The 13,513-nt window shown below is 47.4% G+C and overlaps 1 pseudogene; it reads right to left on the reverse strand.

Moving 5' to 3' along the window:
* Positions 1-4,545: 4,545 nt before the first annotated feature.
* LOC144819945 (large ribosomal subunit protein uL2 pseudogene) lies at positions 4,546-5,364 on the reverse strand (annotated as a pseudogene).
* Between the last annotated feature and the right edge of the window lie 8,149 nt (positions 5,365-13,513).

Below are 13,513 nucleotides of genomic sequence, written 5' to 3' on the forward strand. Positions count from 1 at the left end.
TCCAACAAGCTAAAAAATTTGTAACTCCAGGCCCAGTAGTAAATCCGAAACACCCTACAGTTACAGAAAAGAAAACTGTGTAGAAGCCGGCACCTCCAACACCACAGATCAGTCAGGAACACATTAATAAGATTCCCAAAACCCCAGCCTTAAACCCAAATGGGGACTGGCACAGGGGACCTTCTGACTGCAGATTTGCCGTTAATTTGCCCCCTGAGGCTAGCCCCTACGTTGTTGTGATGACCGGTGTACCAGAATTGGCTGATCCAGCCACAGAATCTACTTGGTCACTAAAAAACAAGGTCCAACACTGGCTCAGCACGAACCGACCATTACCGCCTTTTGGGTCGAGCAAGATCCTTATGGTGCGCAAGGCCACTTGGGTGGGGCATGGAAGGAAATCCATTCAGGGAGAATGCGTCCTTATTAATTTCGAAGATCCCCGAATGGTCGACTATATTTGCTCATGGAGACAGGCTGGCATAAACGAAGGTATAGGAACCAAACCCCTCTCCTTTTTCTATCCCCCAGAAATCGAAACGTCCATCCCACGAGGGAATCTGGCATACAATCGGCCCTTGTGATTGGGGTAGCGACAGGGAGGAGTGGGGAGGCAACCCTGTTAGGAATCATATAAGAGAGGCAGCCTATAGGGATGGATGGAGAAGTATCCCGACAACGAATAGATACAGCTGTCTAGAGATGGTTGATTGACCATCATTGGATGAGGATTCCCCGGGGGATTGCGGGGAAAAATCGGACCCCATTCTTCCATTAGGTGGCATCTTAACAAAGGACTCCCAAGTCCTAAATGTCATATTTTGGAATATTGCGGGCCTTCGCCCTAAGGTTGAAGACGGTAGTGCTCTGAGCTTCCTGGAGAACTACAAAATTATTTGCCTCCAGGAGACATGGTCTATGAGCGAACTCCATCTCCTAGGTTATAGAACTTATTTCTCTCCAGCTCTAGCGGGAGTTATGGGCAGGCCCAAGGGAGGACTGACCACATTCATAGCAAACACAATACCAGATATGAAAGTAACTGTAGTAGAACTGGATGTTAACTTTCAGGTCCCCCGTCTTTTTTTTAATAATAAAGAAACCATCTTTTTGCTGAATTTGTATAACAATTTAGCGGAAGGGCGGGTCTTGAGGGTTGTGTCTAATCTCTATGATAAGCTTTTCCAGCTTAGTCAACCGCGAATATTGTTTGGGGGGGGACTTTAACCTGCACCCCTGCCCACTTAGCAGTGATAACATCTGCGGGTTAGTGGACGAACATGATATCCCCCTCGTCCATTTTAGCCATACTAAGCTGGGGTCCCACATGAATGAAGTGACGTCAGCTTTAGGTCTTACAATAGTTAATAATTTGGTACCAACCCTAGACCGGTTGCTACCAACATATCTAGGGAGGGGGCATGAAACCACAGTCGACTATGTTTTAGTATCGAATCCTCTTGTTAATAGAGTAAGGAACTTTGAGGTGCTACCCAACATATTAAGTGATTATTCTGCCCTCAGGTTTGAACTTCATCTGATACACTCACACTCATCCTCACAGATTATAGCAAATGCACTAGGTCAGAACACTCTACATATAGATAGGATAAATGGGTTCTCTATACGATGGGATAAGATACACCCTGGGCAAATCACTGAAAAGTTGATCAGAATAGCCTATCCACATATTATGAGATGTCTTGATTTAGCAGCTACAGATGAGGAAGTCTTAAGTAACTTTGCGGTAATCCTAGTAAAAATAAAGGAATTACTGACAGCAAAGCCAAAAACAGATCAATCTAGGAAGGCTGGGTGGTTTAATCATAGCTGTACGGCGGCCCATACTAAACTAAAAGTAGCTTTGAATAAAACCACCAGAGACCCCCAGGCTATTAGTAGGCTCAGGAAAGAGTATACTATTGCGCGGAAGAAGAGAAAGGGCGAATTAAAACAAGCCCTGTGGGATCAACTACACAAAAGCGCCCTAGAGAAAAATAGTGAGGCCTTCTGGAGAGTGGTGAAATCTTCATATTTAGCAGATGACAACCTCCCTAAAATAGAAGTTGCAATTGCGGAATCAGTTTGGGTGTCCCATTTTTCGAAAATATTTCAGAAGAACCCGGTTCTAACAGGGACAGATGTAGCCTCCCCTGCAGTTTCATATCCTATTTCCCTAGAATTTGACATACCTGAGGTGCTCCTGGCCCTAAATGCTAGTAAGAATGGGAAAGCTCTGGGTCCCGATGGGGTTCCCGTGGATCTTTTTAAGCATAATACTGATCTCTGGGTCCCAATACTGACCAGGGTTTGTAGAGCAGTAACAGAGAAGGGACTGTTGGATTCTTGGACCAAATCCATTATGGTTCCAATATTTAAAAAAGGAGATCGGCAAGAGGTATCTTGTTATCGCCCTATCTCACTGCTGGACTTGCAGGGCAAGGTAGTGGGTAGAGTTGTGCTTGAGCGTCTCCAGCTGTGGGCTGAGGATGGGGGGGTCCTCTCCGACCTTCAATTCGGTTTTAGAGAGGGTTTTGGCACAACAGAACAGGCCTTAAATCTTTCTATGATGCTGGGGAAATATGTTCAAGCAAAACAGGGCAAGCTATATATGGTCTATGTAGACTTGTCCGCCGCTTTTGATTGTGTCTGCCACGCAAAGCTTTGGACTGTTCTGATACAAATAGGAGTAGACGCTCTCCTTGTTGATTTTTTGAGGGAGCTATATTCCAAGGCCTCTGCAAGGGTACGTTTCGGTACAAAGGGTGAACTATCGGCGTCGTTTGGAATAGAGCGTGGTGTTCGTCAAGGTTGCGTCCAGGCCCCCTTTCTGTTCTCACTCTATACAAATGGCTTGGAGGTGGAGATGTTGAGGGGGGGCCAGGACCTACCCCAAGTACGAAAGCATCCGATCCCCGCTCTGCTCTATGCAGACGACGCCGTGATACTGGCTCGTACCCCACACAAACTGCAGAAGGCTTTGGATAGGTATGAACACTTCATGGGAAGCCTTGATTTACATATAAATATAAAAAAGACATATGTAATGGCGGCAGGCACAGGGAAAAAACAGGTTAAAGATATTTTCCTTAGTAATCAAAAACTTGAATTAACGGCCCATTATCCCTACTTGGGCATTATAATAGATGAGAAATTGAATTGGAAAGCTGCGGTTGAGGCAGGAAAACATCTTTTCATGAGAGCCATCGCCCCCCTATATACTTCTCACAAAGGCTGGGTAAAAGGCCCCCCGTGGAACTGTTAACAATTTATTGTGCTAAATGCCAGTCAATAGCCCTGTATGGGGCTGGAGTGTGGGGGCATGCCAACATTAGTGCTCTGCAGGTGGCAGAAAATACTTTTCTAAGGTTTCTCCTAGCGGCACCCAAACGAATTTCCACATTAGCCTGTCATATGGAATTGGGGATACCATACTTAGGGGACTTAGTAAAGATCCAACCACTTTTACTTTGGCGACAAATTTGGATTTCTGAAAAGAATTTAATTACAAAGGAAATCATGGCAGATTGCATGGAATTAGACTACTCACTGAAAATTAGTTGGCTCCTCTTTGTGAAAAACTTCCTAACTGACTTAGGGTTAGAGTCTTATTATACAGCACCCGAGGAGATCTGAGAAATCTCGAGGAAGGATCTGAAAGCAAGGGCACTGAGCCATCTAGAAGGCTTAAGGCTTGCTAGTGAAGCCACGAAACCTTCTGCCCAACATGTAATTGCGGTTCAGATCACCATGTTAATTCAGCCCTATTTAACACATGAGTTCAAAGTATTCGAGCGACTCCTTTTGACGAGATTTAGATTAAATCTCTTCCACCGATTAGTAGCATTTCCAATGAGAAATAGCTGGGATCTAATTCTTTTGCCTTGCCCCTGCGATGATACATCAGAGCAGACGACTATACACACCGTTCTGTTCTGTAAGTTTTATCATGTTCATCGGAAACTCTGGTTGTTACCTTTGTTAAAACAGTGGGGTATTAGGCAATGTCGCCCAGCTATGTTGGGACTGCAGTTTTTAGAGTCTGAATGTATTTGTTATCACGTCGTCAATTTTTTTAAATGTATTTTTAAACATAGAACAAATTTGTAAAGAATCTTTCTTACTTATGAATTCGATAATTTTTATTGTTGTCCAGATAGTGATCTTCAATGCTAGTGCGCAAACCTTATTTTTAAATTGTAATGATTGTGTATTACTTGTTAATATGTTTTTTTATCTGACTGTAACACTGCTTTTATGGTTTTCTATTTTGCAAAACCGAATAAAGAAATATATATATATACATATATATGGTGACAAAATAAAAAGCATGTCATAAAAATGAAAGTCAACACATGAATACTAAGGAAATGACATTTAGAAAAATCTAAATTAAGACAACAAGACAACGGTGCACCTCTCTACTTGTTATCATCTCTTCCTCTTGCTGGCCAGTAGTATCTAATAGTGGCAGGTTATGGATGAGCAGTGCACCGAACTCTATTGACTTTGTGAGTGAGGTTCTTTCACTATAGCACACTGATGTTTTTTTTTTCTTTCTTTCAAATGGTTTATTTTTTTTGCAAAACAGACTGTAGCTTAGTTTTCCTTTTCCTGCGCTGTCTTTGTACCACGCAGTCTGCCAGTACACCGAGCAGCAATAAGACCAAATTTGCGTCCAGCTGGGGCATCTCTCCTGAGGGTTGAAGGCTTACCAATATGTTGATGGTTACTACCACCAAAGGGATGTTCAACAGGGTTCATAGCCACACCACAGACACGTGGCCAGCAGTTTCGCTTAGCCTTGTATTTATGGTAAGCACGACCTGCCTTTAGGATTGGTTTGTCAATTCGACCACCACCAGCAACAACACCGACAATAGCCCTGTTTGCAGAGGAGACAACCTTCTTAGAACCTGAAAGAAGCTTAACCCGTGTTTTCTTAGTTTCAGGATTGTGAGAGATTACTGTAGCATAGTTTCCAGAAGCACGGGCCAGCTTAGCTCGATCAGCTGGCTTCTCTTCAACACAGGATATGATGGTACCTTCAGGCATGGTTCCAACAGGGAGGACATTGCCAATATTCAACTGGGCTTTCTTGCCACAGTAGACAAACTGCCCCGTGTGAATACTTTCAGCAGCAATAAATAGTTCGTCCTTTTCTTGAAGCGGTAAGGATCTCGGAATGTCACCTTTGCCAAAGGGGCACCACGACCAGGATTGTGCACAATCTCCTTTACAATGCCTTTGATGTAGCCATGTCTCTCCGCAAAATCCACAGCCCTGAGCTTGGCCGGGCCCTTCCTGTGTTTCACATGAGCCTTGAAGCCGGACCTCGTGCTGACCCCTGATCACTCGCCTCATGGGCGAGTGATCAGGGGTCACTGATGTTTTAAGTGTATATTTTATTATTTTTATATTATATGTGCTCTTTACAACCAGTTTTTTTCTAAATAGCCTATGGCAGACAGACAGACAGGGAGAAGCAATAAGAAATTAAGTATAAAACAGATCTGGATACTAAGCATCATTTAATCAATTACACCAGTCAGAGAGATATGGCCAGGTTAAATGTTCCTGGTGGTCCTTATCTTGTTTCTGTCTACGAGAATAAAAGGTACCTGCAAGAAACTGGACACTTCAAATCACTAAAGCTGCTATATACACATTAGGACCGATTACATCCATTACAAGTCATGTGTATAGCATCAAACAGGATAGGCAGAGGCCAATCAAAAAATCACCAACAGTCCAAAGATTAGTCCACATATTCACCCCATCTTAGCAGGCCACATTGGTTAGGATATATATTAACAACAAGAGAGTAAGGATTATTATAGGTCACTCCTATATCCCTGATAAGTATACAACAACAAATAAAGAGTGACTCTAAGGTGCTGTAATCATATTACTACACCAAACAACCAAGAAAAACTCAAACCATAAGTGAAGAGACGTTTGTCAAGGAACCCAAAAAGTGCTATACACATGGCGAAAAATATACCTTATTGGTAAGAAGAACCCTCACTCACCCTAGTGGTGACATGCTTCATCATAGGGTTCCCACTGGAGGAACCGAATGTTCCTCCAGTGTGCTTCTACGCCTGATTTACAGCGGAGCTGGTTGTTGTGAAAAAGGGTTTTTCGTGAGGCTCCCCTCCCGCAACCTACTTCATTTGCTTCCGTTGCCCGAATGATCATCATTCAGGCGGCGGAAGCGAACGAAGTAGGTTGCGGGAGGGGAGCCGTTACTGAAACATGTCGACCTTCACCTTTGGAGATACTAGGGGTCAATAAAATAGCCCCTAAGGTATCCAGTACACATTTTTATTGATACTACCTGACCTGTGAATAAAATTATTTTGGGTTCAGCTAGTATTTTTTAACCTCACTACTCACTACACACTGAACACACATGAAAAACCCTTTTCACAACAACCAGCTCCGCTCCAGACAGCTACAGTGTTACAAAGTCACCCACACATTTTATAACTGCATCTTAAAAAGGGCTGTTTTGGCTTTGGGGCGACCACGAAGGGTGTCGGGCCTGAGACTTTCTCGATGACGCCGAGTTCCTCAAGTTTCCGTAGTTCCTCTTCCACCTGCGGCCGCAGGTGAAACGGTACTCTTCTGTGCCTCAACGCCGTCGGTCGTACTGTCCGGTCAATGTGCAATTTGAACAACTTACCCTTGAGTCGACCCAGACCCTGAAAGAGGGTGGGAAAATCCTTAAGCATCATGTCGGCGTGTAGCTCGTGCACCTGGTTAGCGAAGAACACCAGTTGAAGGTCTTCGGCTGTATGGCAGCTGAGCAGCGTGCCACGTTTTCCACCGGTGACGTGGAACTTCGTCTTCACTTCATGCCTGTTACTGGACACCACTACATCAATTACACCTCTAAGGGGTAGTGGTTCGTCACTGTCGTAGGTGTAGATTTTTGCGTTAGACGGAGAGAGAAACGGGCGAGGGGTGAGACAGTCATATTGGATGCTGTCCATAACATTCACTGATGCCCCAGTATCTATCAGAGCGTGTACCGGGGATCCTGCGATCCGCAAATCATACATCGGTGGCGGCCGTCTTCGGCCACCATCCCTGCCGACAAAGGATACAAAGTACACCTCATCATCTTCATCATCCAGGCAGAACGCCGCACGTTAAGGGTCGCTGCAGGGACCGGGGTCTTCAAGCGTCAACTGATGCACCCCTCGTGTAGGGCCTCTCACGCTTGCATTGGACGGTCGACGATTGTGGCCACTCCGGCAAACCTTCGCAAAATGGTTCGGTTTTTCACAGTTGGAACACGTCTTGCCTTTCGCGTAGCATCTCCCATGGATGGTCCATCACGCAGTTCCCACAGAATGACTGAGGGTTCACCCTCGAAGGCCCTCTCACCGATTGCTGTCGCCGGTGAATTACGTCGAGGTGTTCCTCCTTGATGGTTGGTGTGCGATTTGTGGGTCCCGATCGGTGGAGCGCCGCTTCCATCTCATCAGCACGGGCATTGGACAATTCGTGCGACCGGGCCAGCACAAGGATCTCATCGAGCGTGATGCGTGGTTGTCTTAGGATGAGGCGCCAAAGCTGGACCGACCTGCACCCTTGTATAAGTTGAGCCCTAAGCTCCGCCCTCTGGTCCGGTAATTCACAAGCTGTCGCAAGCTTGTGGAGGCGCGCATAGTAGGTGTCAATTGACTCAGTTTCGCCTTGGCGCGCTTGACGTACTTTAAACCATTCATAGTCTGGGTTGACACGTGGGTCAAAGTAGCGATTTAGAGCAGTGACTGCCGCTGTGTAATCATTAGCTTCACCCCTGTCAGGTAGGGTCTCAAACAGCTCATACAGCTCATCACCTCCGTAGCACATTAGCAAGGATCGCTTAACTCTTCAGTCAGTTTCTCTTACGCCGACAAAGTAGTGATCCAGACGACCAATCCACAACCGCCATCGAGCTGCCGCAGTCGAGGGATCCGAAAGTTCGCTGAAAGGCAGCAGAGGAGCGGCCACGCCATGCCCAAGATGCGTCGGTGGGTTATGCGCTGGTGGGGTAGCTGCGGCAGTCCCTTGTGCGCCAACACCAACCGGCGGCACTGCAGCATTCAGAGGTGCAGCGATTTGTGGGGCCTGAGTGGCGGGGCCCGCGGTGCTGTCTGCGGCGGCGGTTTGACTCATTGCCCCGGGCTTGTGTGCGACTGTAGGCCGATAAACTGCGCCACTCACGACGATTCACCTCCTACTAGCACTAAATGACTGGACTGGTGTCCTTGGAGTAAGATCCAACGTTGCGGGGTGTCAGTTAACAGGGGCTGGTAGGCTGCGCAATGAGGATGGTGCTTGATGAGCCGAACGACGGGCTGGGTTTCCTTAGCCACGTGGAGTGCTTTAATCTTACTACGCTGACATGTTGAGCAGAGAGGCTGGTGTGTGAGGATCCAAAAGATAGGAAGCTTTCCCTTGTCACATGAAGTGCTTTTTTTTTTATATATGTGCCACCTGTTTCTTCCCCTCCTGAGGTGTTGCGATGACGTGCCAACAAATGCGAGGTTTGTGGGAGGGGGGGCCGCAAGAAATGGGGTGCGTGTCCCTCACGTTGCAGGGTAATTTCCTCCTTGTCCCTCTTAAAAGCTCAGGGCGGCCGTACGCTGTTGCTTTACAGGGCCATGCACAGTAGCCGGCTTTGATTTTATGGCTCACCTTAGCGCTGTGCCGAGCCGTGGGTTCAACGGCCAGTCAGCTGGTCTGTTTGACAGGCACTTTCAAACTGGTGCCGCGATCGCCTCTGGCTCGAACGCCGGGGCGTGAGCTTCACAAAGGCTTGACCTTTGACCGCGGGCGATCGCGGTGACGAGGCATGCGCCAAATGTGGTGCTGTCAAGTGGGGAAGGGAACGCCTACGCCACAGAGTGGGGCCTAATCTCCACACTGTGAAGGATTCCACACAGACACTAACTGCCAGCTACGGGCCGAAGACCACGAGCGGTCTCGCGCCCATTTATTTATACCCGTCCGGCGAGCCCGCCGTCAGGGTGTATGAATGCATGCCTGCATATGTACGTGTGTGCATGCGTGCATGTGTGGATGGGCCGGGTGGCTCCGTCCGTACATTCACTTCCATATTATCAATAAAGCATTTGATTTCAAAACAAATAAATGTATGAGTCTTTCTTTTGATTGCTTCAGGTTGCAGAATGCAGCAACAGGACCAGACACAAGATCCCCTGCACTCCAGAGACCGAGAACAAAAGCTCCGCTTTGATGGGGCTTTAAATCAATGAAAGCTTTTAACAGGAAAGAATTGTTAGGCCCCAGTTCACATAAAGTTGCGCTTTATTAAAAAACTTCTGGGGGCTGGTACAATCCGTGCCACCCCACAAAGAGCATATTGATACATTTATTTTGACCCTTATGGGGCACCCCTCAGCCCGGAAAATGAAATATATCACAGCAGCTTAGCTGGAGGCTGTACATTTGTTTTCAGTGCCCTGGTCCCATCAGAGAATCCACTGGCTTCACTTTATCATAGGAAGCCCCAAGGCCATCCTCAACCCCACCAGCTCCCCACTTGCAGACTCAGTCCTGGGGGGCCATGCAAGAGCCAACAACATTTGCTTTGTGCTCCTGCTGGCCAGGTGCAAACTCTATTCTTGGCTCCTGCCCATGGTGGAAGCAATACTGTGTTCTTCTGCTTGCAAGGAGTAGGGTTGGATAGGTAAGAAGCCTGCACACCCCCCAGAGACATGTACAGAGGGCCAGGCAACATGCCTGATCCTAGTAGAGCTTTACTTAGTTTTGGCTGTCTCCACTGGAAGATGGCTCCACAGGGCAGTCTCAAATCAGATCTTGGGGAGGTGGGGTCCCTGTGGCTGAAATTTGGCTCATGAAGAGGGAGCCTATGCATGCCCATGTCCCCAGCAATAAAATAAAAAAAATATGTGACCCCGGGCCTAGGCACACCCCAGGTACAATGGAGCGACACATGTTCAGTTTCTCATTTTTCTTGAGCTTAAAGTAGGGATAGGCAGAACTCGTATAATTCTGTTCAAAATAACCTATACATTCCAGAAGATTATGCGGAATTAAGCGAGTTGAGTAATTCTGAGTTTAGCGCTAGTTCTTAGTGCAATAATGTTCCCTCGCATCGAAAATGAATGCAAGGGAGCATTTTGCAATAATAAATAGCAATAAATGAAACAGAAAACAAATAGCTCGCAAACATGCTTCTGAGGTAGGTTTTCTTTAAAAATTACAACCAGCATTTAGAGCTATTTTGTTAGCAAGGATGTATTTTGGTGAAATAGCGCTAAATCCAGGACATCATGAATAGCCAGCACAAGTGGTCACTCACCTTCCCTAAATGTTCTTTTGCTGTGGGAATTTCCCCCCCAAAATACGCGAGCAGGAGTAATTGTGTAATTATCAATGATTCGGTAACATTCAGCCAGGCCTAGTTAAAAGGGAAAATCTCCATAGGTGCATATCTTGGGCCCCATTGGATTGACCTGGTGGACAGGCATAGTAACCAGGAGTATTTTCATCAGGACTGCGGTTTGTGAAAGGGGGTGCATTTCATGGGGAGTTCGATTTTTTGTCTTCCTGCACCAGCCTTTTCCTCTGCTTGGCTTCTGGTGCTCCTCACCTGCTTACAGACACTCCCAGTTCACCAGACACTATTGGATCTCCCTCAACGGGCGGCCCATCAGGACAGAGTAGGCTCCCAACCTGATGTTCCCTTAAAGAACAATCCAGGCCCTGAGACTGGGTTTCGGCACCTTAGGACATGCAGCCCCACTCTCACTCTGTCTCCACTGAGACAGGATGTGAGCCCCTACCCCCTCCCACTACTCTGGGACCAAGCTGGGATACTCTGAACCTCTTTCAGCCCACAGGTCCGGAAGATACCTGAGCCACTCCTTTTAGGATCACTCCCTAATGCCTCTCCAGACCCTCTGGTATCCACCAAAGGGTCTGCCTCCAATGTGATTTACCTTTGGTCAGAGAACTCACTCTCCAACAGGTGTTGGCATAGCTCTGGAAAACAGGGACTTACAATATGCTCTCCTACCATTGGATCACACAGTCTGCTACAAGGGTTAACCAAACTATCCTTCACCTCTCCATCCAGTGCATTGCACACATACTCCACACACCTCTCTTGAGATTGGCAAGACAGTATCTGACTGTCTCGGCCTCTCAACCCACACTCTTCTGGGCGGTCTCCACATTCACATATCAGGACTTCAAACTTGGGGGAACCTCTCTCCCTGCACCTCTCCTCTGGAGTCAGTAGAGTGTCCCTCCCACTACTAGGACCATGAACTCCTGTGTCATTTTAGTCAATTTTCTTCAGGGACATTGTGCACTATTGGAACTACCTCATGTCCTTGAACCTTCTGGTGTATGTTAACCCCCTCCTTCAAGTCAGCCGCCACATGTCTGGGTGTAGGTACTGCTCCCTCAGCACTAGATAACCCAATTTTGCTGCCACCATCTGAGCTGGATCCACCTCCAACTCAGCAAAGCTCACTTCCTGAACTACACACATTTCTTTTTTTCTGGGCTGAGACACTCATCGCCTCAAGCCTCTCAAGCTCCAAATCAAGCTCCCTCTTTCTCAACTCATGCTCAAGCTGCATCCTCTTTTCCTCTACTGCCAAATTCCTAGTTTGCAACTCCAATTCTAACATCACACTCAACTTGAGCTTGGTCAGCTCCATCTCATGCATCCTACTCTTCTCCCTGACCTCCAGCTCTTCCGGGGACAGGCCCTTGGCAGAAACACTACTACCTGCTGGGGAATGTGCGCCCCCGCCAGACCCAATGGCCCTTCCAGGTGCTCCTCTGCATTTTCAGCCCCCTCCTCATTCCTTGCTTTGCCCCAGGCCCTCAGTGCGTGTTGGAACTCTTCCTCCTTGGAGAGACTGGTCATAGAAACTTTAAATCTCCTGCAGAAAAGCTTCAGCTGTTTCACATTGCAGCATTCTAGTTTCTCTTCTTCCCAATCAAAACCAAGAGATGTGAACGATTCTTCTAAGCCGCGACAGACCATGCAACCCGCTTCTCTGGTGATGCGACAGCATCTACTGCGACAGCGACACTCTTCTCCGGTGATGCGAGGCGCTTTGGGTGATGCGATTGTGACAGTGGCGGCATGCCTCTCCGGTGATGCAACGGCGTCTGCTGCGATGGCGACACTCTCTTCCGGTGATGCAATGACATCAGCTGCACGCTTCTTCATTTTGAGTCACGCTTCCAACTCCCAGAGACACGCAGTGTCTCAGAAGGCCCAGCTCAACAGCAGGCACTTCAATTCCCAGCAAGGAATGGCAGGGGAGCTGGTTGGTGAAGTCTGTTGTCCCTGAGACGTCAGCAGGAGGCAAGCTCTATCTCAAGCCCTTGGAGATCCTTTACTAGTTGATTTGCAAGTAGCACAATGTCCTTTCTCCTTTCTTTGGCAGTCAGGCAACCACTGCAGGCCAATCCCCCAAACACTCAGCCTAGGGATAGTCTCCTCCTCAGTTTTTCTGGTTCCTCTCCTCAGCAAAGGTTCTTCTTGTTTCCCAAAAGTGATCTAAAGTACTTGGGTCTGGGTCCCAATATTTATACTAGCAAATCCTTTGTCCTCTGAAGGCAGAGGGTCCTGTACCCACTCCAAACCAGTTCTGAGTAGTACTGGATAACTTTGTTGACAAGACTCCTTCTTTCCTGTGACAGTGTGGGCCAGGGACATCAAACGCACCACAGGAGGTGGAGCCAGCTTTGTGGAAGGCACGCCCAGCCCTATTTAGGTCCCAGGTGCAACTCCTCCCACCCATCTACAAGCAGATAGCTCTATTCAGCCCCGTGCTGGCTCACCCTGTCTCCTGGACTCCCCCAGCCCCTGTCACTCAAACTCCAGACAAGGAGTACACAACCTAGCAGAGGCAGTCGTGGATAGTTATGCAGGAAAATACCTACTTTCTAAAAGTGGCATTTTCAAACACAGAATGATAAAACCAACTTCACTAAAATAGGTATTTTATCATTCTGAGTTCAAGCATACTACACTTGAATTTCTACCTAGTTCCCCGAGTCAGTTAGGATTATAAGATGTTATAATCAAACTGCCCATTCTGGCCTATGGGGAACAGGTAGCCTTCCAACAGTGAAAACGAAAATGGCTGTAATTCACTATCAGGGACATGCCACACACATCAGGGCATGCCCTAGCTTTTACCTACAATACACACTGCCCTTGGGCCTACCATAGGGGTGACTAATATGCAGAAAAGGGGAGGTTTAGGGACTGGCAAGTGGGTGCACTTGTCCATTCTACATGGCGGTACCAGACTGCACACAGGCTCTGCAATGGCAGACCTGTGACACACTTTACAGGCTGCTTCTGTGGGTAGCACAACCAGTGCTGCAAGCCCACCAGCAGCATTTGGTTTACAAGCCCTGGGCACACTCAGTGCACTGTACTAGGGTCTGACAAGTAAACCAAACCAGCCTATCATGGAATCACTAATCTGTACAT

The sequence above is a fragment of the Lissotriton helveticus genome, chromosome 2_1, assembly GCF_964261635.1.
Source record: "Lissotriton helveticus chromosome 2_1, aLisHel1.1, whole genome shotgun sequence".
Classification (NCBI taxonomy): domain Eukaryota; kingdom Metazoa; phylum Chordata; class Amphibia; order Caudata; family Salamandridae; genus Lissotriton; species Lissotriton helveticus.